We start from the raw sequence: 24,457 nt of genomic DNA on the forward strand, positions 1-24,457 counted from the left end.
GGTGACAAATTAAGTTTCAACGTGAAAAATGTTGTTGTGAATGATGTTGAATGTGGCTTATTTGCATCTAGATCCAAAGATTGATCTTATAAAGGAAACTACTAATTTTACCGCCCAAGTCATCATCATGGACTACCCTGGTCAGATCAGAAATGGTTATACTCCTGTTCTTGGCTGCAACTTCGTCTACCATTCACATCCCCAATCCACCACACCCATCATCATACCCATATCTTCTTCTTCCATACCCACTAAACCCACTTCTCTCACTACCTCCTCCACCCAGTCTACCACCAAACCCAATTCTCTCAATACCTCTCTCACTCATTCCTCCATTCATTTCCCTATAAGTTTCTTTTCCCATTCTTTCCCAAACTCATGCATAGCCACCTTTAGATACCTCATTTTCCAAACCCATTTCTTTCAATTCCTCTCCCATACCTTTCTACTCATCCCCTATGCGCAAGCAACTTTTGCATTGCACAACCATCCTCAATGGTCTCCATGCAACCATCCACCTATACCCAGTCCTCTACCCGATCTCCTTGTCACTTTTCCCATTCTCCTATCTGTATGGTACTCATGATATTTTCTAGCATTAGCAGAAATTAATGGAGGACGTGAGGAAACCTTGGCATTGTTTAGGAAGATGCAAGGGTTGGAAATCCATTAGAAGTTGATGAGCTTGCATACATGTCAAAAGCGTAGCACGTGGTCCTGACCATGCTACAAATATTAGAACTTGAGGATGAATGGAGGAAAGACTCAAGTTAAAGAAAAACACATGGATAGACACAACTTTAAGGAAGCTGAGCTGAGCAACCCGGACAAGGATCAAGCCCTTGAATCCGGTGGTTCTGAAGGAGAAGACATCCCTAGAGTTGGTAGTAATTAGTGAATATGGGACTGTACAATCTCTTTGAGCAAGCTGTATTTGGCACAATTAAAGATCTTGTTGTTCCACGCCGGAATGAAAGGTTCCACTATAAAAATGACCGCAAGGCTGTAGGAAAAAAAAGAGGAGCTACCGCCTTGTTTTATCTTTGACGACCTGCTCAATTCCTCCAATCCTTTGCACAAGCCTGTTGAATCTCTGACTCCGCTCATTTTTCTCACATGGCTCTCATGCCAAATGTAGCCTCGTTGCCAGGGTTAGTGAAGCTCTATTGGTTGGGAATATGACACCAGATTTTGAGATAGAAGCTGTTTTTTTTTTTTATCAGGAGTTTATCAAGGTTAAACTTTCAGAGTATATTGGGAAGTAATATGTGTATTCTCACATCTCGCATGGGTCCAAATGGATAGAAAGTCAAGTGACCTTGGAGATCTCAGATGACTCTTCATCATTGGCAAAGGAAGAATAATCATGCAGTCCCACTTCGGCCACTCCTCGAACCCTATGATGCCATCCATTTGCATCAAAACCTTTACCAGATCACCTTTGTCGGCCCCACATGCAGACTGTGCAAGTCCGTGGTTTGAGTTTGAGGCAAAATTTTTCTGAATTTGATGATTCTAATTCAGAGGAAGGTCTCCCAACCAATTTAGAGGATGGTAGAGTAGACACAGTTGCACCCCAGGCCCACATGCTTGACCCCATTTTGCATGGCTACCCTCCTAGGGCCATTTTCAAAGCTCATGTGCTTCTTTTCTTTACCTTTAAAACTGATTTTTGAAAATCCAATTTTCAAATAATTTAACTCATTAGTTTTCATTCTTCTTTAGTGTTTAGGATCACAAAAAATCCCATTTTTTTAAATAAAATTTGATTTAATTTTCTTTCTGTCAAACATCATTTCACATTTTCCTTGATTTTTTAAATGTTTTGAAAGGTTTAGAGTTTAAGCTTTAAGTTGACATTGAACTTGAAGAGCCTTGTTAGAGTTTGTTGGAGCCATTGAATCCAAGTGTAAAGCTTAAAGGTTTGTGTGGGTAGCCTTGAACTAGTGGAAGCCTCACCTGGAAAAGAGGTTGAGGAGAGTGGATGTAGGTGAGATTTGTCGAATCACTAGAAAAACATGTTTTCATCTCTTTTTCCCTCTCTCTTTACTTTTATTTCATTATTTGTTGCTTAATTTAAGTAATTTTCTAAAAAGTTTTAATCACCCAATTTCCTTCATCCCCTTGCCTTTAGATGTTTTCCTTAATTAATTTAGCCTTGTTTCACAATTAGTATTAGAGTTAGACCTCTTGTTTTAGACTTAACCATCTAAGAAGATAAGACTAAATCATCAAACTTACTCCATTTGGAAGGATTTTTTGCCACCTAACCTCGATTCTTTATATGAATCGATTATGCTTATTGGAAAATAAGAATGACATGGTTTTTAAAATCAACCAATTTTGATCTTTGAGATGTTTTTGAAAGTAGTCCCCATATTCCAACTAAATTAAAGAATATGGTGATTGTTTCAAAACCTAGGCAAGAATGAGATGAGCTTGATAAAAGGAAAACTCAAATAAATGCAACAGTTGTTTATTTCTTATATTGTGCTATAGATAGAAACAAATATAATCATGTTCGTCAATATGAGTGACTAAAAAAATTTGGAGACTACTTGAAATAACTCATGAGGGAGCAAATCAAGTTAAAGAGTCTAAAATTAATGTACTTTCTCGTAGCTACGAATTGTTTTCCATGAATGATAATGAATCCATTGTTAATATGTTTACAAGGTTCACTGATATTACCAATGGTTTTGAAGCTTTAGGAAAGACTTATTAGGAATTTGAGAAACTAATGAAGATATTGAGATCTTTTCCTTAGAATATGAAAGCCAAGGTCACCACAATTTAAGAGGTAAAATACTTGATTAAGTTACCTTAGGAAGAGTTGATTGGATCATTAAAGACTTATGAAATCACCATGAAGATCCATCACGATGTTGACGACAAAAAGGGAAAAAACATAGCTCTTTAAGTTTCAACAATTAAGGAAGAAGTTGAAAATGACAATGATAGTGAAAATCTAACCCTCATCACAAGGAAGTTCAAGAAATCTATGAAGGGTGAAAAATACAAGGGAAGGAGATTCATTTCAAGAAAGAAATCTCAAAATAAGGAAAATTTATCAAATGGAGATAAAGAGAAAAAACAAATATCTAATATGCTACAAATACAAGAAACTAAGGCATATTCAATATGATTGTACTCTCTATAAGAGTGAAGCAAAAAAAATGAAAAAAAGACAATGGTAGCCATTTGGAGTGATAGTGAAGATGACTTCACCGAAAAAGAGAATGAAAGGAAGTGGCAAACATGTGCTTCATGATCATTGATGAGCTTGATGAGGTAAACTCAAACCTTACCTATGATGATTGATAAGATGCTTTTGAAAAATTATATAAGATCTTGAATAACTTGGTTTGATAAATGTTTCACTCAAAAAGAAAATTCAAAATCTTGAAAAAGAACTTGAGGGGTTACAAGAAGTTTTTTTTCCTAAGGTACCTAGCATAAGCTCCAATACTAAAAGATATGTCAAGACGACTCACTGTGAGATAAAGTAAGCTTCCTATCATACTTCTATAAATTTTTCGCTCAACATTTTTTCCAAATGCATCCTTGCAAAGTTTAGTGGTAGTGCTCATTGGTGTCCTAGAGTGTTTGGTGGATTCTATACTGAATTTCTTGACTAACTCCCTAACATATTTGGATTAAGAAAGAAAATTTTCATCTTTTAGTTGCTTAATTTGCAATCTTAGGAAGAAGCTTAATTCACCTACCATGTTTATCTCTAATTTAGTCTTCATCTCCTCAACAAAACATAGGGCAAGGTCACTAGAGGTGGCTCCAAAAACTATATCATCAACATAAATTTAAGCTACTAAAAACTCAAGGTCCTATCAACTCCTCATTTTTCAAACTTTTTCTCCAAAAAATAGTTTGTGAGCATTTTATACCAAGCTCTAGGACTTTTCTTTAATTTGTAAAGGGATTTCCTTAACCTATAAACATGATTGGGGAATTTTGGATCCTCGGATCCCTTAGATTGCTCAATATAAAGCTCTTTAATTAGAATACCATTTGAGAAAAACACTTTTGACTTCCATTTGGTAAAGATTTTTCCTCAAGAAGCATGCTATTGCCAAAAGTATCCTAATTGATTATAATCTTGCTACAGGTACAAATGTCTCTTTATAATCAATTCCTTCTATTTGTGAGTATCCTTGGGCAACAAGTCGTGCTTTGTTTCTCATAATGACCCCATTTTCATCTTGTTTGTTCTTGAAAATCCATTTTGTATCTATGACATGTTTATCTTTAGGTCCAGGGACTAAGCACCACAGATCATTCCTAGTGAATCGATTTAACTTTTCCTAAAGTGCGGTAGTCCAAGATTCATCTCCTAAAACTTCCTCCTTTTTTTTTTTTTTGCTCCAATTAGGAGGTATAACATACAAGACCCATCTCATTTAATCTTGCTTGTCTCCTATTAACCACTTGTTGATTAACATTTCCTATAACATATTATATTGGGTAGTTCTTAGGCATTTTGGATCTATGCTTACTTTTTATTTCTTCAAATGTATCATCTAGAGGTATAAATTCATCATTGTTAGGGTCAATGTTTCTTTTAGGGATATCATTAGGGTTTTCTTTTATGATCTCCAAGTCTTTAGGGTTAACCCCAATTGATTCCTAGGCTAAAATTTGACTCCCAATTATATCCTGACCATATCCAATATCATTTATAACCACATTGGATGAGTCTTGGATGACTTGTGAATTTTGATTATAAACCCTATAAGCTTTACTAGAAATAGAATAACCTAGAAATATACTTGAATTAGATTTAGTGTCAAAATTTCCAAAGTTCCCCCCATCCTTGAGTATGTAGCACTCATTGCCAAAGGTCTTAAAATATTTAAGGTTAGGCTTTCTCTCAATCCATAGTTCATAAGATGTCTTCTTTGTTCCAAGTCTAAGAAAAATCTTATTTGTAGTATAACATGCAGTTTTAATTGTTTTTACCCAAAATTACATAGGGATATTATGCATGTGAATCATTACCTTAGCCATTTCTTATAGCACCCTATTCTTTTTTCTTTTTTTTTTAGCTACTCCATTTTGTTGAGGAGTTCTAAGGGCTGAAAATTCATGTTTAATTCCTTTAGACTAGCAAAAGAGGTCAACATCACTCTCTCATCCTATAACTCCTAATCCTTACAATTGGATGACCTATCTCCACTTGTATTCTATTAAATAAAGACTTTAAGTTCTCTATGGCCTCTTATTTCTCCCTTAGAAAACTCACAAAGAGTATCTTGAAAAATCATCCACAATCACAAGGACATATCTTTTGCCACCTTTGTTTTTAGTTTGTATTGGACCCATAAGATCCACATGAAGCAGGTTTAAAGGTCTAGTGATTCTTATCTTCTTAAAAATTTTGTGAGAACTCTTAGTTTGTTTACCTTTTATACACTCAACATAAATGGGTTTAGGTTCACCATTGAGTCTAAGGATACTTTTCACTTTTTCAGTATTCACTAAGTGCCCAAGGTCCCTATAGTTTATGTGACCTAGTCTTTTATGCCAGAGCTTAGTAGGATCTAGTTTTGCTCTACTACACACAAGAGGTGTTCTAGAGTTAGGATTTATAGCATAACAGCTATCAATTATCCTATGTCCTGTGATGACTACTTTACCCTTTTTATTGACTACCTCACATAAGTCTTGATGAAAATTCACCCTATGGTCTTTGTCACACATTTAACTAATGCTTAAGAGCTTTGCCTTGAGTCCTTCAACATAGAGAACTCAATCTAATTTGGGACAACTAGGGATAGCTATGCTACCCTTGCTTTTTATATGAGTTAGGTTTTCATCTCCAAAAGTAACAATCCCACGATTACAATTTTCAAGAGAAGTAAAAGAAGATTTGTCTCATGTCGTGTGTCTAGAACAACCACTATCAAGGTACTATTCACTAGATTATTTTTCTTTAAGAACATTAAATATAACTTGACATTTAAACCTATCTTTTCTCAACCAAACTTGTATAGTTCTAGGTAGTGACTTAGATGAACTAGGTTGATTTCTAGGCTTCTTATTAGTTTTATTCATTTTGCTATTATTCAAGATGTTATTTTAAAGGAATTGAAGTCATTCATAAGTCTATTCATTTAAGTTTCAAACCTTTCTAGGAACCTAGTGTAGCATCTAAATTAAGTGTGTCTAATTTTCTTACAGTGTGTGCATAGCGATGTCTTTTTATGAGATTCTATTGGAATAAGGGTTTCATCTTCACCTTTGACAAACATAGTTTCTCCATTGGAGGGAGTTTCATACTTATTAATGTACCCCAAACCTCTTTTATTACCATGGATTTTACATTTATCAAGTATTTTGTTAAGCACTTTAGTTCCAAGGTGAAAATTTTCATTCACAAATGAAAATGGCTTATTATTCTTGATCTCTTGTGTAAGATCATTATTCTTCTCAAAGATAGATTGATGCTCATATTCAATAAATCTAATTTTCTCAAGAAAATTAGTCTTTCCAACTTTAAACATATTAATTTTTTTTTATGGGCTTCAAGAAGATCATGATCTTTCATATAACTCTTAATTAGTCTTTCATGCTCAACGACAATATTTCTCAAGAGTTCAACCCTTTGTTCATTAGTAAATTCATCATCACTATCACTATCATAATCACACAGATTCCACAGATGCAATAAAAGCTACAAGTCATTGGGATCATACTTTGTAGCTTCAGAAGTTGTGGAAGCACTTTCTTCAGAATCTTGTGTCACTCCATATTGCCTACATAGACTTTTTGACATCTTTGGGACTATAACAATCATTAGCATAATGTCCCAGACCTCCACAATTATAGTATTCAATTTTCTTACCTTTGGAAGAACCTTTTCCTTTGTCATTAGAAGACTTTTGAGGTGTTTGTTCATTAAATCTCTTTCATTTTCTATATTCTTGGTTTTTGTAGAACCTTTTATTGAATTTCATGACTAAGAAAACAAAGGCTATGCTTAATTAAGAAAAACACCCAAAAGGGAGGGTGAATTGAGTTTTTTAAAATCTTTTCAATCACAACAAATTCAAACACAATATAAACAAAATAAAGAAATAGAGTTAGAGAATTCAAACTTGAGTTTATAGTGGTTCGGCACTTCCTTGCCTACATCCACTCTCCTCAATCTCCTAACCGAGAGAGGGTTCCACTAACTTGAAGCTTCAACCAAGCTTCCATTTTTTTTACACTTGAATTCCAGCTCTAATGGGCTCTTACACAATCTCTTCAAGATTCAAACCTCTTGAAGGCTTTAACACTCAGATTTTTACAAGAAACAATCCCTCAACCTAGCATAAGGATAGCTCAAATACAAGACAAAGCTAGGATGACACACAAGAGTGCACTAAAGGATATGCAAGTGGTGATTTAATGCACTATGAAAGAAGTGCGAGCTTTTTTATCAAGAAAAGGTAGATAGACTATTGAATGAAAGTGTTCTCTTATCAATAAATGAAGTGGAGTTCTCAATTTATAGGTTTCTAAGCTCGGGAATCAAAAATAGCAAAAGGTAACCTCGTCCGGTCGAGCTAGGGGTCGACTGGTTCACTAGCTGTTAAAGCATTTAATGCATGATAGGTTAATGTTGCTTCGACCGAACCTCGACCGAGACTCGAGAGGGAAGAGAATCACCTTGACCGGGAAGAGAAGGCTATTGGGAAATGATTACTACCCAAAAAGTGTCATTTTGCGCCTTTAATTCATTATGTTTTAAGCACTTTTGTGTAGTAGTTCTCCATCTTTATCCCAATTGGCATGTTAAGGACCTAGCAATGACTTCTAATCATATTTGTGGCTAGTTTTAGTGTTTTGACAGCTTTTTGGATCATTAAGATAAGCCAAGTAAAGGAGGGAAGCAAAGAGGAAAAACAAACAGAATGAAGAAAATAGAGGACAGTAGATGCAGTTTTCCTTCACACTTTTGGAGCACTTCCCGAAGTCCATTTTCTACATACTATATACCATTTCAAATCTCAGGAAGTCAAGAATCCAACGCTTCAAATCGTGTACGATTTGGAGCTGAAATGAGGAAGATATGGCCTTCGGAAGACAACTGCTCCAGGCTTGTGCGAAATTCGCACAACACCTTCAGCTTGTGCGAAGCTTGTGCGAAATTCGCACAACACCTTCCAAATTCGCACAGCCCATGTGTGGTGTGAATTTTCCTCTGTTTTTGCCGACTCCACTTTAGATCTTTTCTTTTAGATATTTTTGTATAAATTTCCATTATTCTCCTTGTAATCCACCAATCATAAGATTTCTTAGCTAGAAAGGTTGGAAAAACTTCTCTATATATATTCCCGTGCATCCATTGTAAAATACATACGGAGACGGATGGAGATATAAATATATAAATATATGGACTATACAGAGCCTTGCTCTGTTTTTCTTTCTTCTCCTGTTCTTCCCCATTTCTATTTTCTTAGTAGCCAAACAGCCTCTGAGGGCTTTTCCTCAGAGGATGATTGGCTAAAACTTTTAGTTTCTCAAAGTATGGATGTTATATGATGACTTGGATGCAATCCCATGGAAATTTCTCGCACCCAGAAGGTAAGGTAGTCGTTTTTCATTAAAGGTTCATTAATGCAAAGTTTGGTTTTTATTTCCTTTAGACAACTTCCAACGGCCAATACTTGATAAGCTTTTGGATTTTTATCCATTAGTTATCTCCTACGAGCTATTGGAAGGTGAGGTTTTCAATTCCAAGTTTTGCATTAATCCGTTAGAACCAATTTCAATGGCCATTGAAAGGTGAGTTTATCACCTGGAATGAGTTTGAGTTGCCAATATTTGGTAAGCTTTTGGCTTTAGACCATTAATTATCTCTTACGAGCCATTCAAAGGAAGTCTAAGGTGAATAACCATTAATGAAATTCACTACCATCTGTTTTGCCATTTTAAAGGATTAAAACTTGATTTGCTAAATCCATACCGGTTCGGGAAGCAAGCATCACCATAGTTGCAACCCCAACGCGAAGAGCCTATCCTGAGATTTCTAATTTGCATAAGAGCCAGAGCATAGCTATCCTATCTTTGAGAAACTTGTTTTTACACCCTTTCATTTTAGTCTTTAATGTTAGCTTAGATTAGTTTAAATCTTTCTAAAACATTTACATCTTCTTTCAAAGCTAACATCCATAAGAAAATCACCTATTTTCCTAATTTGAATATCACTAGTGTTTGCGAAAACCCTTCCCAGTGAACGATCCTAGAACCACTATGCTATAGTAGCTTGGCTACTTTAGTAATAGTATTTAAGGTATAGATTTTGTTGATACGCCTTTAAAGCTAAGCTACCATGAGTCGAATCAGGAGAGAGAGAAAATTTTTGGCATCCCTCGACCGGTCCTCGACCGGACGAGCACAACCGGTCCTCGACCGGACGAGCACAACCGGTCAATCGATTCCTCAACTGGTTGAGCCAGTTGGCTATGACCTCAACAGGTTGAGCCTTTTTAACCCCGAAAAACTATTTTTTTAATTCCTTTCTTTTCTAATACTTAGGCAAGGTCTTTAGGTGAATTATTAATCCAATTATAAAACATTTTGCCTAAGGTACATTAGTTAAAAACTCGGGTTTTAATGAAATCGAAGTTTTAAAGAATAAACCGAGTTTTCTAAGTTGCATGAAACGTGTGAAAATCTTAAGTGCACTCATGCATTCATCTTACATTAGTTTCCTATGATCAAAAGTCTTCCAAGCATCTCGATCTTGCATCCATTTGGTCATTTGATGAATTTTCGAGTTTATGCCTGAGATTCTTAATCATAAAACAAATTAGTCACTTAACCATGGTTTGTTATCATCAAAACCCGATTAGGAGAACCCTTGGGTTAACAATGACTATTTTAATCCTTTTAGCCATATGAGCTAATTCATCTCTAGTTATATCATATGGTACTTCAATATCTTTCTCTTTATTCTCCGAAGCCTTAAAGGCAGAGTCTTTAAGCTTTTGGGAACTAAGTAGGGTCATCTCATATGTTTGAATAGAACCTACAAATTCATCAACTCTCATGGAATTGATGTCATCGCTCTTCTCTATGGCAATTACTTTAGGTCTAAAACTCTTTCGAATAGATCTCAATATTTTCCTAACTACCTTTGAATCTGGGATAGGTTCTCCAAGGTTAAATAAGGAATTGACAATATCACGTAATTCAGAATAAAATGAAGAAAAAGTTTAATTTTCATGCATCCCAATATTCTTAAACCTAGTAGCAAGCATTTGCAATTTAGAAATCTTTATAGCAAACGTACTTTCATGAGTGACATGAAGTATATCTCATGCTTCCTTTGTATGTTTGCAATTTGTAATCTTGCAAAACTCATTTGGGTAAACTCCATTAAAAATACTAAATAAAGCCCTAACATTGGCTTCAATACCTTCATTGTTGGCTTTGTCCCATTCATTTTTAGGTTTAAGTTCATTTGTTGATCTTCCTTTAGCATCAAGGATTAATGGTGGTCCCTAACCATATTCAACTAAGTTCCATATCTTTTTGCCTTGCATTTTAAGGAAAAACATCATTCATGCTTTCTAATGAGAATAATTATTTCCATCAAAATAGAGAGGATTATTCAAAGAAGCACCATTTTTTTTTTTATTGTTTCACATCGGACTTACATGATCAACAAAAATTTGATTTTTATCTTGTGTGATCAATATAAATTTTATTTTTTCTAAATAATAAAAATAAATTTTTAATTAGTAGGATAATGAATTGATTTTTTATCTTACTCAAATACCAATTGAAAAACCATTGAAAGTTCAATAGGGAACACCTAAATGGGGGATGAAGAGTGAATGGGTGATTATTTTAAAAAAAATATATATTTAATACATTATACCCAATTCTTTTAACCTAATAAATATCAAGGGTATCCCAAACAACTAAATGAGTTATACCTAAAATCTTTTTAGATATATTAAAATTTGATTTTTACCTTTTAGAAATGTCTTTTGATTAGTTTGGGATAAAATAATATGATTATTAATATCCAAAAGATATACTGAGAGATGTTAGGGATAATAATAACCACCAAAATAACCAGCCTAACCAACTCAGTGACAACCCCAACAAATCAATCAAAGGCAATCAATCTAATCAAACAAAATATAAGCAAGAATAAAAAGATATGCAATGAGAAATAAGATTTTTATGTGGAAAACACTCATAAACTGTGAAGATAAAAAACCACAAGGTCTAAGACCTACTAATCTAAATCTATTATTCAAAATAAAGTTACACAGATTTACTTGACCGCTTTATCTTAAAGACTTACCCCTCGATACCTACAACTTGATTCACTTATGCGATGCAACAACTTCTTATTACCCCCTAATAGATCCTTCAGCCACTTTGAATGTCTTCAACCCAAGATTCAAAGATCGACTCCTTGAATGAGAAATCGAGAATGATATGGCACATTAGGCTTTCTCTCTAGGATCTCTAAAAAAATCTCCTCAATGAAACCTTCTTAGCTAAAGCGAGATCTATAACTGCCAAGGGGTTATTATGGAGGAATTTATAGGAAAAAGCCCAAAGAGTTTCGGTATCTTAAGTTTCCAAATTAGAGTTTGAGTGAAATTTATTTAAAATCCATTTCTAAACTCAATAAGATGTCATGACCGCTTGAGTAGAATTACACTAGTTGAGCAAGATTAGCTACTTGAGTAGCCCCTACTTTTTTTGAAAAATCATTTTAAAACATTGTAAGTCTAAAAATGATATCAAACCTTTTTATGTCTTAAATGAGCCTAATATGCCACAAAGTAAACCTCTTTGGAGATACTTGTTACTTTCCAGTTGGACGAATAATAACCCTTGATCTTCAATGAAAAACAAGTCACTATCTAAAAAGACTTCTATGGCCAACATATATAAAAGAACAAAATTGTCAACATATAAATAAGGCTCAATGTCCTAACACATCCTTAGCCTTTTGATCTTCTTTCCATGTTCATTTGAGGTATGGAAGTGTGAGAACTTCATGCAACATAAACTTAGGCCAAGATTTTGGCACATTTGTTTGTAAGTCATCTAATAATACTAGTTCATATAAATTTTTGTCTAGTTTGCTTCAATTGTGCTAATAGTTGCTTGAATAATACTCATAAATATACTTTGACTTATTACTTCATTGCATGTTTATATGTTGTCTTATTCTTGTGCCATAAATTTTTTTTGTAAAACTATATCATTTGAGTTTTTTTTATAATCATTTTTAAGGTTTGGAATATGTTATAAACATCTTAAATATGTTAGAAAATGTTATCCTTGCTATAAAATCCACTTCTTAGTTTATGGAATAAATCGATCTTGGTAGACCTACGTTCTATCCTATTTTTATTATTTCCTATATATACATGATGTCTTGTTTTAACTCTTGAATAGGAACACATGTGGAAAGCATGGGTCCACTAGGGGGTTTTCCTTTGAATGATTGCAATTGCTTGTTCTACTATGAAAGCTCTTTTATGTATATTTATTGCCCTTTAAATTGTATAATTTTTTAAAAACAGAATTTACATAAAAGGGTACTTGTTTATTAAGGGAATATTAACTTTGAACTATTTGAAAACTTTCATAATCTCCTCGTTAGACTCATTCTTTTATCCTGTAAAACAAAAAAGAATAGAGGAGAAACACGAGTGTTATGTATAAAAATCTTAATGCTTTTTCCTTCTCATTTTCTTTGTGCATTTTTTTTTCAACTTTTCTATTTCCTTTTTAAAAACAATTTTTATTAGTATTATTATATTTTGGTTTTGACTCTACCATTAGCTCAAATAGCTAGTTTTTTGCTCTAGATTTAACTTTATCTTGCTTATTCTCATATACTATTTCTTTTCTTACATTATTACTACTCTTTAAAATGATCACAATTTTTACCTCCTTAACCTCTGTGGATACTTCTCCTTCTACAACACATCGCTCTATAGGATTTGGTTGGTTAAGTTGATAACTTGTCTCTTTCCTACATTGATAGAGCACTTGTGATCATGTTAGTTGGAACTTCAAATCAGCAAACAACTAAGCATGATAACTTAAGGTTTAGGAGGTCTGTTGCATGAATGTTAGCACATTTACTTTAAAAACTTTCTTATTAAGTGGGATTTAAGGCTAAAAATTTTGTGAAGAATTTATTTGAGTTTAGGTGTGAGGCATGGGGTTTTGAAAATACATTTGTTAAGGCCTTTGGTACTAATGTTAGTGAGAAAAAGGCTGCCTAAATTGCTATTATCGCTATTGAAATGAAGGTTGAACATATTATGGGAACCTTTCCCCATGTGTCTGCCCAAGAGTATCTCCATGCATCCATCCACGTGGCAATACCCTTGCTGGACCACGTGTTGCTCCCTCCAGTTACTGCTCGGACAACCACCGAAGTACTCGGGAACATTCTATCCGGGCCACACGAGTTCACTAAGCGGACAACATCTTCCTGCCAAACCCAAATCCTCCATAATATGAGAAATGATGGCCATCTAACACAGGAGTGACTGATAGGACCTTCCCCCAATCCCTATGTCTGCATCAATGGGCCATCACATCTTGTCTCCTACCTTCAATGGGTTAAAACAACAGCAAGCCACATTATGACACGTCGTCTAACGCAACCACCAGCCACCCTGAACTACAATGATTGTTGTGTCACCTACTGATCATTCATCATTGAAGTTTAGATCAAGGCGCTAGCTCAACACTATAGTGATTTTCCCCTTTGAGCACTATAAAAACCCCTCTGAAACATAACTCAGGTATGCAACACCAAAAGGTTCTCACATCTCTCATCTCTAAAATGTTCCTACCCACTTTGGGCCTAACTTGAGCTTCGAAGGGTGTATCCAGATGACCTGCCCAGATATCTTTTATGCAGGGAAGAAGCTAGCCCAGTCTCTAGTTGCTGGATTGGAACTTTCACTACCAAAACCGAGGGAGAAATTTGTCCTCAATTGACCTGGTATCAACATTGGCATTGTCTGTAGGAATGAGATAAAGATGTCAATGCCCTCAAGAAGCTGATTGTCGGCCATGGGTAGTGAAGGCTACTTCAACTGACGCGAAAATATGGAGAGATGTCAATAAGAGAGTGAGCGACAAGTGCAAGCCTTGCTCTCCGAGACGAGGAGACTCAGAGAAGAGAATGAGGTATTGCATATCCAGGTATCTTCATCAAGCCCTCGTTGTAGCCGATAGCCTAAAAGTCAGCAAAGAAACTTCATGCACAATGAAGAGGTATCATACCATGCATAAGAAACTCCATGCCCTCATTGTTCCCTTTTGATGGACAAGAGGTGCAACCTGATGAAAGATCCCACTAGCCTGCCAAGCACCACTAGATGAAAGCTCTGATTCCACCCACATCTCAGCAAAAATGAGACGTGACAGAAGGTTGTAACTATCAGATGCAATGCGCGCAAGACTAGGGCCTTAAATACTTGGCATGGAAGGAAAACCACATGTGGTGATGACCCAAGAAGTTTATCTTGGTCTTTTGGCTGCACCGGTCATGCCAGACTGGCTTTCCTATCCGTCGGCACAACAACAAGCAAGGGTTCTAACAAACCGAGGTTATCCTGGCTCTATCAATAGGCGGCTGGATGACATGCTCTCCATGCCTTTCAGCCCTTACATCATCAACTACGAGCCCCCAAGAGGGTTCATGGTATCGAAGTTCTCCACATACGACAGAACCAACGATTCGTTTGACCACATCATGCATTACAGGCAACTCATGACCCTTGACATAGGGAATGACACGCTGTTATGCAAGGTCTTTCCAGCCATCCTCCACGGTCAGGCTATTTCATGGTTCCATCGCCTCCCGATAAACTCCATAAATAATTTTTGGGATCTATCAGAGGCCTTTATGGGACAATATCTATGATCAGCACGACATAAGCAAAACATTAGTACCCTACAAAACATAAAAATTATGGAGAATGAGTCATTGAGAGAATTTGTGAAACAGTTTGGACATGCTATACTTCAAGTAGAATCTTGTATCATAGACCCTGTCTTACAAATCTTTAAGAGGAATATCTGCTCGGGAACACCCTTATTTGAATCTCTCACCAAAAAACCTCCATCAACAATGGACAATTTGTTCAAACGAGCAAACAAATACTCCATGCTTGAGGACGACGTCCACGCAGCTACACAGCAGGTCCTGGTCACCATTCGGCCTGTTAGGAACAACTCAGGTGGAAGCTCTAAGCCCACAAATCAAGTAAGGCAAGCTAGCAGGGGGTAGGACAGACAGTAGTGGCCAAGCCAAGCTGGCCTAACCCCCCTCAACATCCCCTACAACAAGTTCCTCCCCATGATTCGGGATCTGTCCTATTTTAGGTGGCTAAAGCCAATTAAGATAGATCCAGTGAAATGGGACTAGAGCAGGAAATGCACCTATCATAAGGACCATGGTCATACCACGGAGCAATGTAGGAGTCTCCACTACTTGGTGAAAAGGCTAATAAGAGTTGGGCATTTGAAGCAGTACATCCGCTCGGGTGGAAGAAGGGAAATGACCCAATATCTGACCATTCAAGTCCTCACAACTTCAACGGATCTTAGATCCGTAATCAAATATATCCATGGGTAGCCCGTTGATGAGAAATACAATTCCAAGCGAAAGAGACAAATGCTACTTCGAGCCGCCTCCATAAGAGAGCAAGTTAGCTCTATCTAACATAGCTTGCCAAGTGGAGGCACACGTCCAATAGACGGGGTAATTACCATCCCTCTAGTAGACCCTAATCGAGTACTACAGTCCCATGAAGACGCTCTGATCCTAACGTTGGGAATCAACGATTTCAATGTAAGGCAAATTTTAGTTGATCCGGGCAGTTCGGCTGACCTGTTACAGATGTCCGCGTACAAGCAGATGAGGTTCCCATCATCCACCCTAGAGAATACCGGGTGGATACTATCAAGATTCAATGGAGCCTCAACAACTTCCTTGAGAGATGTCGTGCTACCCATCCAAGCTAGACCGATTATCCAAAATGTGCAGTTCTCAATCATAGAGGACTTGTTCCCTTTCAACGCCATCATGAGACGCACATGGCTACATGGCATGAAGGTCATCCCCTCTACGTATCACCAAATGGTGAGTTATCTAACCGAAGACAGACATATTAACCTCTTTGGCAGCTAATTGGTTGCACACCAATGTTATCAGGTAGCACACTAATCCAGATCCACCAATGGTAATGAGTTGCCCACAGAACTGGCAAACACAGAGGAATAATAGCAATTATAGAGCCCAATGGAAAGAGATCTTTCGACAACTGACCCTCTACAACCTCTACACCTCTCATATAAGAATGATCACGTTACCTATGCCAGCTCCCTCCTAGCAATGGAAGAATTAAAAGCTCTCGAGGGCGTGTTTTAGTAGAATGAAGACGTATTCGCATGGACTCACTTTAATATGCCCGTAATCCACCCATCAATAGCCTCACATCAGCTTAATGTTATACCTTCCTCACGGCCTGTCCGCCAGAAGGTTCGGCGTTTCCTTCCAGATAGGCAAAAGATCATCCAAGCCGAAGTAGAAAAGTTGCTGGCAGTCTGGTTTATAAGGGAAGTAGAGTATCCCGATTGATTGGAAAATGTGGTGGTGGTCCCAAAAAATGGGGTAAATGGCGAGTCTGTGTCGATTACACCAACCTGAATAACACTTGCCCAAAGAGTAGCTTCCCATTGCCCTAGATAGATTAGATAGTCGACTCCACTATTGGAAACGGGATGCTCTTTTTCATAAACGTTTTCTTTGGTTACCATCAAATTCCTAAGTTCCAACCAGATGAGGAGAAGACCGCCTTTGTGACACCACCTAGGTTATACTATTACAAGGTCATGTTGTTTGGACTCAAAAATGCTGGAGCCACTTACCAAAGGCTAATAACAAAGATTTTCAAACCACTAATTGGCCAGACCGTGGAAGTATATATCGATGACATTGTGGTAAAGAGTAAAACCAAGAATGAACACACCCAGCATCTAGAAAAAACCGTTCGCTTGATGAAGGCATACAACATGAAGCTCAATCCAGCCAAATGTGCCTTTGGAGTCAGCGCAGGAAAATCCCTAGGATTCATGGTAACACAAAGAGGAATAGAAGTTAGTTCTGACCAAATTAAAGTTGTCATGGAGACACCTGCTCCGAGTTGTAAAAAGAAACTACAACGCCTCACGAGTTGCCTAGCTGCACTAGGACTCTTCATAGCACGCTTCACAGACAAAATAAGGTCTTTCTTCCTCACATTGAAAGGAGCTAACGCAACTGGATGGACGAATGACTATGAGCAAGCATTCAGGGAGATTAAACGCTATCTAACTGATTTTCGTGCCTAGCTGGTGTACTTTGGTTTCGGTCCTCAGGTAGGAGTAATCAACAAAATTTATAACCTATATCACCATGTACTAGGATAGCCTCAGCTAGCATAGCATAGTGGTCTAGGATCGTTCACTGGGAAGGGTTTTCAACCTACTACTGATATTAATTCAAAGTTAAATTGGTGCTTTTTCATTTCAAGGTTAACTTTAAAAGAAAACATAATCTTTGGTTGAAAAAGGGTTGGTTTTAAGCTAACAAAAAATAATAGTAACTAAAATTACTAATAAAAAAAACCGTTTCTTGGAGTTTTTGGATCACTAGGGTCAGGCTTTTAACACAAAAACAGAGTTCTGGTCACTTGAATCTTTTCCTCGCATTGGGGAATTAACATATAGTTATTTCTCTAACTAGTGTGGTATAGATGCTTCCCTTTTATGGATTTAAACACTAAATCTCTCTCACTCATTCATCTTGCAATGGCTCGTGCCTCTCACCTAGCATTTTCCATTCAAGGTGATCCTTAACCATGGATTTCCCTTCTCAAGCTCGTAAGAGATAACTAATGGATGTCTTCTTAGAGTCCAAAAGCTTACCAAGTGTTGGTTATTCTAGAAAATCCTACCTTCAAATCACCTCCCAAAGGCTCACAAGAGATAAACTAGTGCATCTCAATGGACAGAGATCACTTGCCTTACCAAGTGTTGGCCCAAGTGATTTAAAGACGTTTTAAGTTAACTAAAAACATAGAAACCATTAACGGGTCACACTTTCTCTTCATTAAAAGTTGATACAACAAAACTTCCAATTCTTGCATTCGGCACCTTACCCAGCTTCCTTAACTCCAAGAGACAAAAAGTCTAGCCGCTCATTCTCTGAGCAAACATCCTCAGAGCTTGTTTGGCTAGTAAGAAAAATACAATCAAAGTGAGTAGGTAAGGCAGAGCAAAACTCTGTATATTACTTCCTTCAAAACTATACAAAAGGTTGTCTCTGAGAACAAGCTCCCGAGATGTTCTCTGTAAAGAAAATTATAAACTATATATATGAGGTTATTCACCCTTTGTTCTTACTTATTAACTAAGGAATCCTATGATTTGTGGATTACAAGGAGAGAATGGGGATTTAAACAACAAATATCTGAAGAAAAAATCTAAAAGAGTCAATCGCAAATATCTAGAAGCACTCAGGTGGATTTCGTAGGCATGCAACATAGGATACAAAATTTCACAAGCTGAAAGTCTCCATTTCGCAGCCAAAGGCTGATTTCGTAGTTGCGAAATTGGCCTTCAGCTTGGTGTGATTGGCTTCCAATGACTATAACTTCTTCATTTCAACTCCGATTTGGACACATTTGAAGCGTTGGATTCCTGACTTCCCAAGATTCGAAACGACATATAGTATGCATGAAATAGACTCCAAGAAGTGCTCTAAATGTGTCCAACAGTTGTTGTCCTCTTGAATTCTTCATGTTAGATTTCTCTCTTTGCTTTCCCTCCTTGCATTCATGATTTGCTTTTGGCAAAGAGCTAAAAAGCTCCAAAGCTTGGATTCTTCATGTAACTGAGCTTCCATTTTCTTTGCCATGGATTCTATAGAACTCTCCTCAATCTTGGATTGCTTTGGTGATCAAAAAGCTATCAACAACGCCAAAACTTAACATAATTTGATTAGAAACGATTGCAAAGGTCCTTAACATGCCAATTGAGTTAAAAGGTAATAACTACTACTCAAAAGTGTTTAAAATAGTTAATTACAAGCTACAAAATAACACTTTTTGAGTAGTAATCACTCACGCAGTTGCCCATTCTGAGCAGTCCTCAACCCGGTGAGCAACTGTACATGTATCTAACAGTATCTGATTATGTTGTTAGTGCTGTACTTTTTCATCACATGAAAGACAAAGAACAGAGGCCCGTCTACTATGTAAGCAAAGCCATGGTTGACGCGGAAACCTGGTACTCTAAGATGGAATAAACAACTTTAGCCTTAAAAAGTATTGCACAAAAGCTTTACCCTTACTTTCAAGCCCATCAGGTAACCGTACTCATGAACCAACCACTCAAAAGCATTTTGCATAAACCAGACATGTCTGGAAGAATGCTAAAATGGGTCATAGAACTAAGTATGGAATCGAACATCAACTCAGACTGGCGATGAAGGGACAGGTCATGGTTGACTTTATAGTTGAGGTCCTAAAAAACCATCACAACTTATAGATTCTCTTAAAGAGGGATGGTAGAGGCTCCACGTTGATGGAGCATCTAGGGTCTCAGGATTCAAAATATGTTTTCTCTTACAATCACCAACCAAGGAACAACTAGACCAGACAATCCGACTTGGGTTTCCTACTTTTAACAATGAAGTTGAATAGGAGGCAATCATGGCTACGTTGAACTTTGTTCTTATTTTATCAATAACTAAATTGGAGATATGCAGCAATTCCCAACTAATCATTGGGAAAATCCAGGGGGAATATGAAGCCAAGGATGAACACATGGCTCGATATCTTTCAAATGTACGAGCTAACTTAGACAGATTGAGCAAATAGGTCGTCAAGAGAATCTCTCGCACAGAAAACATACAGGTTAACGCCTTAGCTAGAATAGCTACTACTCTCCCTATAAAGAAAGTAGTATTACTATCTGTCTACCTTCAAGTTACATCATCAATAGCAGCCATACCAATATGCAGTGCTAGTGAAACAGTCATCAACTGGATGCATGAGATTGAGGCATACATCCAGATAGGGAAACTACCTGAAGGAAAAAGCAAGTTCACAAGATTTGAGTATAGGCTTCCCTTTTCACTCTAATCAAGAACAGCCTCTATAGGCAATCTTTTGGAGGGTCGTAACTCAGGCGCTTAAACAATGCGGAAGCACAGTACGTATTGGTCGAGCTCCATGAAGGTGTGTGCGGCAATCACATAGGCGGACGTACCTTAGCGCATCGTGCTCATTCATAAGGATACTATTGGTCCACCATGAGACAAGACGCTGAGAACTATGTCAAAATGTGTGATCAATGCCAAAGGTACGCTCTCATTCCTCGTATGCCCTTTGAATTCCTCAATTTAGTCATGAGCCTTTGGTCATTCGCATTATGGGGGATGGATATAGTTGGCCCCTTACCCGTCACAATAGCACATAAGAAATTTCTGCTTGTAGCCATTGATTACTTCGACAAGTGGGTAGAGGTAGAAGCTTATGCCAGTATCAAAGACAAGAATGTCTCCAAGTTCTTTTGGAAAAACATCGTGTGCCGATTTGGAATCCCACAAGCCATTATAGTAGATAACGAGCTGCAATTTGACAGCATTACCTTTATAACCTTCTGTTCGGAGTTAAAGATCAAGAATTTGTATTCCACGCCATGTTATCCTCAAAGCAAAGGATCAACAAAGGTGATGAACAAAACCCTACTCGTCGTGCTGAAGAAGAGACTGGAAGAAGCCAAGGGAAAAAAGGTGGATGAACTGCCCGGAGTCCTGTGGGCTTATCGAATGACACTCGGGCGACCAACAGGAACCACTTCATTTGCTCTCACCTACGGGTTGAAGGCAATCATTCCGACTAAGATAGGCATGCCGATAGCCAAGATGGTCGTCCAATGCCAAAGGGATGAGAATCAGGAGCTTGAAAGACACCTAGATTGGGCAGATGAAGTAGGAGGGAATGGAGCCATCCGGATGACATCTTATTAGCAAAGAGTAATTGCCTACTACAATAGAAAGGCTCGACCACGCGCGTTCAGAACTGAGACTTTAGTCCTTAGAAGAGTCTTGGAGAACACGATTGAAAAAGGGGTCGGGAAACTCCAAGCAAAATGGGAAGGACCCTACGTTGTATCTAAGGTTGGGGACTCGAGGGCTTACCATTTGCAAACACTGGACGAAGTGCCCTTACTCCGCCTCTGGAATGTGTCTAACTTGAAACAATACTACCAGTAAATTTGGCTTAAGAAAAGTAGTTTTATCATGAAGGCAAAAGTAAAAATAAACAAGTATTCATTGATAGCCAAATCTGTCCACCAAATGGCCTAACTGCATCCGAATCTTTATCTCCTTGGGCAGGGCCGCTAATTGCTACATCTTCTTCATCAGAGGGGTAGCTAGGAATATCTTGGGTGATGTCATTCTTCCTCATACAACACTGGTAGCCGAAGAAGAATATATTGTCAACTTGATTTTGATACTCATCCTCCAACTCCTTCTTCTCAGTAGCAAACCTCACCTAAAGCTCCTTCAGTTTCTTTCTTTAAGCAACGAAAATCGCCCGGAGCTCCTCCAACTCTTTCTTTAGCAGATCTTTCACCTGCTTAGCATCCTTGCACTTAGCCTCTACAACTTTCTTCTCCTTTTTCACCCGACATGCCTCGGTTTTTGCCACTTCTCTTTCCTCCTCTACCTCTTTTAGCAACATGGCCCCATCAGCAACAGTCTTCTGAGTGGCAACTAGGTCATTCTCTGCTCGATCGAGCTAGGGACAGAGTTCTTCATTCTCGTCGAGCTACTGGACAAAAAATGCCCTCATGGCCTCCACGACCTCCAATTATTTGAAGAGTAAGGTTGGTTGTAGCATCAAGTTACGAACACCAACCACCAACTAAACAACATTAAAAGCAAGTGTTAGAGGTCAGACACTAAGGAAACTCAAACTAAGAAGGGGTAGGTTTTACCACTTCCGCAGTCTTAACAGCGGTATGATCCTGGATCGGCTTAATACGGGACAAGACAGATTCTGGAGTACCGCGCGGAAGACAAGGTACGACAGTAATAGGAGGGTCGCCAGCCATCTTCACAAAGAACTGATTGGTGAGCGAAAAGAAGTCATTCATATTAGTTGAACGGGGCTCGAGCTCAGTGAAGCAGGGAACCTGCTTTAACAATTCCGTTGTCTCTTCCTAACTAGGAGTGTGAGAGCTGATCGGGGCATCTTTGCCATTATGATCATCACCCGGAGTCTGACTAAGGGAGGTCAGTTCTTATACCGAACAAGCATCCTTCTCAGCAAAATAAATCGATCTTGTCATGCCATTACATCTATTGCTCACGCCTCCTTATAGAAAGGAAGGTCCTTCAATACATGATGTTCATCGGGCACCAAAACTTTGGGTGCAAGACGGGGAAGGATGGAGAGAACGTACGATTGCAACTCCCAGACCACTACTAACAAGTTCTGATCAGTCAACAGGGTTTGATAATCCCGCTCGCTAGCAAATATCACAAATAACTTGTTGAGCTGATCAAAGGAAGCTTTATTTCTCCACTCCACAAGCCGACCTCTTTTCTTCTTTCCTATAGCATGCAAAACAATAAACATAAAAAACAAGCCCACAATTAGTAAAACTGCTAGGATAAAGCAGAAGGAACTATGGTCTATTTTACTCGGAATCACCAATAAACAACGAGGTTCAAACTCTTGACTCGGATGCTCGAGTAAGCCAGCCCAGGGGCACGAAACAACGACATGCCCCTTAACCGCACCCTTAGTAGAATCCGGAAGCCCCATCACCAACTAAAAGGAAGAGATATGAGCGGACAGGTTGAATATCCATTTCCCGCTCCTCTTGACAATATAAATAAAAGGGACCTTTAATAGGGAAATGTCCAAGCAGAATAGCATATCCAAAATGTTACTCCCCATTAGTACTTTGACCGCGTTTGGATAAACGACGGCTAAGGGGATCTTCGTGAAGTGAAAAAACTGTCTAAAAAGTGAAGGAAAAGAGAAACAAAACCCAACATTGAATTGCTCTTTGCTGAAGACGATGGCCTTATGGGACTCCTTCTCGGTAGGCACAGGGCCATAATTTATCAAGCGTATAGAGATGCTATTCAGAATGCGGAAACTCCCGTTTAGAAAAAAGTTCAGTAGGCTTTTTCAAATAGGTACGACCGACACCTTCTCTTGTCCAACCACATTTATTGCCCTTACCAATCGCACTGGTAGACCCAACACCCCCTCACATTTACATGTTGAAGCAGTAGGCCGAGTAAAACCTGTACGACACAACGATCGAATATTAGAAAGCAATCACTGGGCCTTTATGCCTATAGGCAGTACCTCATATGTGCAACGGTCAGCCTACATAGGCCCGAAGCCAGCATTTGGGTAGAGTGCTTGGCCCAGCCTGCAAGGCAAGCCCTAGCCAAGGTTCCCCCTAACTATGCTACACAAAGACCTCAAGTAAAAAATCCAACATAAATGAAATATAGAAAAACCCTAGTCTTAACAAATGCCATTAGTCCTACCACCGACGGCAACTCCCCTTCCCAAATAAGCACCAAAACCCTACGTTCTACATGCCGCAACGTCCATATTATACCCAGAAAAGCCCCAAACTTAGAGACAATCCCAACAGTAACTAAAAGAACATTGAAAATAAAGAAACCCAAGAAAAGCACCGCTGACAGAAACAAATCTCACCCAAACTAGAAATGAAAAAGACGGTGTGACCACCGGGAAAATGAACTGTAACCAAAGTCGCGGTAGCACAAAATGCAACGGCCATCAAAGAAAATGAACAGTAGAGCGACAGGAAAGACGACAACTAGAGTTGCAGTAAGCGAAATGCAGAAGAAATGAAGGCAAAAGAAAGACCTTTAGAAGCAAGAAACGTCCAAAAAGGTATTCCTAAAGGTCTGGAGTCCCCTATTTATAGAGAACCAAAACCCTAGGGATCCCAAAAGATAAGCCACCTGGGAACTCACCCTGAAGAGACACGCCGCCTAACAAACGCCTCAAAGGAAACGACCCTCATTTAATAACCGACACGTGTCTTACCCACACTGGGAGATTCCAATGGACATTTTTAGCCCGTCAACTTATGCACGGACACATGGGCACATGCTAAAGAGGGGCTTTGTGGGGGCCTTCCCCCACGTGCCTGCCCACGAGTACCTTCACGCATCCGTCCATTTGGCAGTACCCTTACTGGACCACGTGTCACTCCCTCCAATTACTGCCCGGACAACCACTGAAGTACTCGAGAACTTTCTATCCGGGCCACATGAGTTCATTAAGCGGACAACATCTTCCTGCCAGCCCCAAATCCTCCCTTATACGTGAAA

Source organism: Vitis vinifera, chromosome 1 (assembly GCF_030704535.1).
Source record: "Vitis vinifera cultivar Pinot Noir 40024 chromosome 1, ASM3070453v1".
NCBI classification, from domain to species: Eukaryota; Viridiplantae; Streptophyta; class Magnoliopsida; order Vitales; family Vitaceae; genus Vitis; species Vitis vinifera.